Source organism: Poecilia formosa, unplaced genomic scaffold (assembly GCF_000485575.1).
Source record: "Poecilia formosa unplaced genomic scaffold, Poecilia_formosa-5.1.2 Scaffold150, whole genome shotgun sequence".
In the NCBI taxonomy this organism is placed as follows: domain Eukaryota; kingdom Metazoa; phylum Chordata; class Actinopteri; order Cyprinodontiformes; family Poeciliidae; genus Poecilia; species Poecilia formosa.
In genome coordinates this window covers 1,164,123-1,170,090 of record NW_006800089.1, presented here as the reverse complement: position 1 = coordinate 1,170,090, position 5,968 = coordinate 1,164,123, and positions in this window count along the sequence as shown.

Below are 5,968 nucleotides of genomic sequence, written 5' to 3'. Positions count from 1 at the left end.
ACGTCTCTCAGCATGCTGCGGTCACACTGGGACGAGGGGATGGAGGAGACGTTGGGGGGAAAAAAAAAAAAGAAACTACTGATTCAATACAAAAATCAGATTTCTGCTAATTCCTGCTAAAAATACAGAATCAAACTGGTTCATCCAGATTTATCAAATGGATACAGGAAGGAGGCGGTTGATTATAGAGCTGCAGAGGAGGCTTCTCTACACCAGTTGGTGCAATCCTATTGGCCCATCTTGGTACCCCTTCCCCCATACCGATCCCACCTCACAGACTCCTACTTGATGTCTCTCATCTTCAGCACATTTCTACGTGCATCAAGCCAAATTCACAGACGGCCATGGTGGGAAGAGACAAATTTGTCCGACAGCAGTCAGGGGTTGTGTACACGGTGTAGAAATATTTATTGCAATCTAAGTGAGGAACAATGTAGGTAGGAAAAAGTGTGTAGGGGGGGGGGTAAACGGGAGAAGGGGTGGAGGCAGTGGAGGGGTGGGTGTTTTTGGGAAGATGGATGTTGTTCAGAATAGGAAATGGAGGCAGCAACAGAGAGAGGAGTGGGGGGGTGAGTTCATATTGGGGAAGGGGCGGTGGTGGTGGTGGTAGTGGCGGATGGTGGGAGACTGGGCTACATGACGTTTGTTTCCATGGTGATGGTCTCTCTGTCTCCCACATGTAGGGAGATGGTGCTTTAATATGTGTGTGTATCTGTGTGTGTACGTGTGTGTGTGTAATGGTATTTTTTTTCTCCAAAAAAGAAAAAAAACAACCTGTTTGTTTGTTTGTTTGTTGGCCATTTTATTGCTAAAAGAGTAAAACCACAGCAATGAGCCGTGCCAATCTGCACCCTGAAATGCTTCCAGGGTTTGCAGTCAACACAGATTTCAGAATCATGATTCAACACAAGCAGACTGGTTTTAAAAATAAAAAGTGTCTTTTCTTGTCCAGTCCTGTTGTTTGAACCGGTCGTTAAGTTGAAGTGTAAATGGCAACATTGCCACAACTGTGGCTGTTGGGTTTCATTAAGAATCTTTATCTTTGCTTTGAAATTAAAATAATATTAATAAAGATTAAATCTGTTGGCGCGACCGCAGCTGCCAGTGCCAGACAACCACTAATTCCAACCAGCTCGCTCCGGACTGCAGAAATGCCAGATCAATTACAGTGCGCGAGTCGGTTTTTCCACCTGTGTTTCCCGCCATCACGCTTTTCTCACTCGCTGATTAATGTAATTAAGAGTTAGGATTGCGTGAGCTGCAGATTTTGGTGTTTAGTTTGTAAAGGTTCGTTTAAAAATAGCATGTAAAAGAGCTACAGCTTGGATGAAGGTGGAATTTTAGTTTGTGGGGGTGTGGAGGGTTTCAAAAAAAAAAACGTCAGACGGTGAGCGAGGCTGGATGCTTCTGCACGTGCGTTTTATTAGGGATGTGACACTGCATGTGTCGGAGAAACAGGCTGATATCTGCGCGGGGCGTGACCGGCATGGCAAAAAGATCCTGTTGCGATCCGAGCCGAACTGGAGGAAGAGGAGAAAGTGGCCTGGGAATTCCGTTCAAACTTGAAGGCAACATCTCCATCTGCTGTCAGGAAGAAACACAGCACTTCTGCTGAGCAAATCACCCCCTTTAAAATATGTGATTAGCGACACATTAAGCTGTGTTTTGCTTACAGACGGACACACACGAGATTGAGGCAGACAACCTCAGCGTGAGTCACCAAGCAGACGGGCGAATTCCCTTAGAGGCGTCAACTCAGGGTAGACACACATCCATCTTCCTCCATTAACCACACACGCCATCTATTTTTTCCACCTGCTTTTAATGACATTATTGCTGTCATTTACAACTTGGCACCAGAAATCTGCATGAAAATTCAAGTTTGAAAGGAAAAAAGAAAAAAAACTTGCTGGCAGAATTTCAAGCAGCTGAGTCAGAAGAAAAGAATTGCTGTTGTTCTCGACAAACGGGCCATTCACCTGCAGAAATAAGAGGATAAGCTGAACTGCTGGAACTCAAAGCCTTAGGGAAAAAAAGTAATTAGTAACCCTAGGATGATTAATGATGCCAACTGTAGTTTATGGATTTAAATGCAAAAGGCATGGCACAATGCCAGTCATGGGTTTGATTCATTTTTAGCGATAATAAAGTGTTGGGTTTTTAGGTTTTCTTTGCTGCAAAACCACAAAATCTTAAATACTTTTGGCCTAGTTTCTACTTCAGATATTTTAATACATTTTAAATAAGACAAAACTAACTTACAAGTAACTTTTCAGGAGGTGTAGGAGCTTGCTTTAGCTTTGGTGTGGAAAAGGAAGTCTTAAATGACTGCCAATGAATGAAAAATAAATTTAATGGGTATTTTTTTCCTAATCAGCTTAGGCTGAACAATTACATACCCTTACTAAAAATGATATATTTCAAATGTATCCATTGGCTAAAAAAAAAAAAAAAAATTAAACACGACATTCAGATTTTGTGTATGACACACACACAAAAAAATAAATATCTGCAGCTTCCGTTTAACATCCGAGAAGTGTGTCACTGCCTCTCAGTTTTCATGTCAAAGTTCTGGGCCTTTTGTTTCTTTCTCCCTGCTTTCATCATCCTCATGGGTTAAGCCACAGAAGAAAGCTCTGTTTTCGTGAGAAAGATCAACCGTGAAACCCATAATCCCCGCTCCAGCAAGACATTTCCCTGGAGAGACGATCTAAATAAAACCAGAGCAAACCTGATGTTTAAACTAAGCATACAATCACTTCTAAAACCGTTCTACAGTTTTTGAGACCTTATTGGAAATTAATAGATTGCCTGGGAATCTTTCAACATAATCATCTCATGCAAATTCATTCAAATTTTGGTGATGACACTCGACAAAATGTAATGTTTGTCACTGGTTTCTCAGTGACCGCATGTTGTTTTTGATGTTTCTGTTTTTATGATGTAAAGCACTTTGAGCTGCCTTGTTGCTGAAATGTGTGATGCAAATAAACTCGACTGATTAAGAAGCTACAAAATGGCTTCAATCTCAGATTAGATGTCAGCTTCCACCTTCAGAACAAACTCCTGGATTTATGAGGAATGAAGATGGCAAACCGTTTAACACAATCTCATTTAAAAAAATCTGAACTATCCCTTTAACTTTAGAAAGCATAAAAGCTAAACATTTAGGGGTTTTTTTTTACTTATTGCTACAAACAGAAGCAGTCGGTTGCCATTAAATATCTGAACAAGATGGGAGCAAATTCAACAAATGGCCACAAGAGGGCACCTTGAACAAAACATTGTTAAACCTCCAGTCAGATTTCTACTATGTCTGAGAGACAATCTGTGTCCATCTGTTCAGCACTGAGACTGAAACTGTCTTCAACTGGTGCCTCTGACTCAAAAGGGTCAAAGGTCACACGCCAAAGATCTCCATCTCCATTGGCTCAGGCGCAAATATTGAAAGTCAGTGCTGTCGATACAATCTGTGCCAGGCAACGAGCCGTGCAGTGCTCAGAGGTCGGATGTTTTGTGAGAACTTCTGCTTGAGTGATGTTCAGTTCAACCCAAAGTCATACGTGTGATTCATCCGCCACCCTGTTCAAAGGATAAATAATAATAATTTATTCTTTGAGAGAAAAATAACAATAAAAAAAAAATTTCTCAACTACATCTAGATGATAATAATCTCTAATTCCGGTTGTGAACTGTCTGCCACCCTTAGTTTGCTTAAATAATGGCCTGAACAACCCTGGAGCGGAAGGTCACACGCCTCATTTCACCACCTTATGGATGCAGGGAAATAAGAGTCTGGGCTCTCTTCACACAAGCAATGAGGCGGTGGAGTTGAATTTTACATAATTGCAGCACGCATTTATCACGGGCAGTCGTAGGCCGGGCTAAAAAACAAATGAGATCTGGTCCAGGTAAAGACGGATCTTATGAAAAACGACACGCTTTTGGGTGATTTCATTTGAACGCAGAAACCAGGATTTCCAAGTTTTAAGTGGAAAAAAAAAATCACCTGGAGCACATTAAAAGTACTTCAAGCTGCAGCAGAAAATTATTTATTTACACTTCTGTGATATTGTGTCACACAGAAAGAGGTGGATAAAGTCCACCTAAATGCAAAGTGTGAAGTAATCCCATTGTATTTGTGATAACTTTCCTGGTGGTAAATCCTACCATGGTAAGTTATTTCCCATTTTGCCGTTTTCATCACCATTTCTGATGCAATACTTCTAAATGCTCATAGAAAAAAAACATTGATGGAAACACGGTTGTATAGGACTGCTGATTAGCTAACATAGCAAAGTACAACTAGCTAGTTCCACCAGTTTTTCACCTTACTATTGAAACATGCTTACTGCCTGTGGGTTACTTGACTCAAATTTTAACTTCAAATCACCTTTTGCCCAGTTCCAAGTCAGGAAATCAGCAGGACTGTTAATTATTCTTCTAAACCTAACCAAGACTCAGAACTGAATGTTGTCAGACTGGTAAAAACAAAGAATTACAACCTACATGACAACATAAAGTGGGCTAAAACAACTCAAATAGCAGCAAGGTCATTGTCATTTATCAGTTTGGAGTAATTTGTAAGGTTTTCAGACTTCAAAGTTAAAGTCCAAGAGCACAGATTCAAATTTGAGTGAGATGCTCTGGCATGACCTTAAATAGGCCAAACATCCTTGAAAACCATCCAATGCAGCTGAATTAAAGCAATTCAGCATTGAAGGGTGTGCTAGCCTCCATGATGGATAACACAATCTATTAAACTTTGATTATACTATTGGTCAAAGTCAAACGCTAAATTTCACCTCCTAGATTTGCATGTTATTGGCAGTGTCCAATTATGGAGAATGACTTTGCGTAGCAACCAAGAAAAGGAGGGGAGAAATGAAACAAAGCTAAGAAAAGTCTTCCTAATGGTAGGAGGGTTTTCTAATCCAAAGAAAGCAAGCAGCCAGGCATAAGAACTGGAGCTTCTTTTCCTGTTGGAAGGTAAAATTATTTAATGTGTGCGTTTACACATGTTCACTGATTCATCTGTACATTTTATTTTTCTTGTTTGAACCACAGACGTGGGAAATCAGCAGTACTTTCAACGCCTTCAGCTTAAATTCACCTGTTTATAACTGCTTGTTGTTTAAGTTGGGGAAGTAAAAGCTTGAAATTAACATTTGCCGTTATCTTTGATCCGCTGTATTTGTATTTCTTCAAAAATATTTTGTACAGCTATTCCAGTGTTTCACACTTTTTTCAGGATGAAGCGGACGCTCCTGCTTGTCCTCGCTTTCTCAGGTCAGTCTGTCAGTTGTGCAGAAGGGTGAAACTCAAAGGGACAGGTCTGATGTTTTTTTACAGATAAGTTATCTGAAGTTATTTTCAGTACCTCCAGTGGACAGATGTCATACAGTAGTGATTTTGTAGAAAGTGAAGAGATCCAGACCTTGTCAGTCCACTATAATCTTACCATGAATGCTGTAGTTTTTGTAACAAGCCATCAGTTGTTTACATGGGCAGTAATCATATTATTAATTGTTCTTTCGGGAAAAAAAAAGAGTTAAATATTAAACGCTAATTGATGGCATTTGCTGGATTACAGCTACTAACAGTACGATAAGGACTGTTCATTTTGCTGTTTGAGGTCATTTCCCACTGTTGGTTTCACAGCTTATATTCTAATATTTATATAATATTGATTGTTTACAGAAGATGTGTTATAAGATGAGGTAATTTGAAAAAAAGAAATTTTCTCTTGTCCAGCGGGGGTTTATGTTCTGTCTACCAACTTGTTTCGTGAGTACCACTATGTGAGCAGCCCCAAGACGTGGGCTGAAGCTCAGCGGTACTGCAGAGAGGCGTACGCCGACCTGGCCACTATGGACAGCCCAGAGGAAAACGACAGACTGCTCCTTGAACTGCAGGGATCCGGACAGTTTGCCTGGATCGGGCTTTACGACAACACAACAGGCTGGAA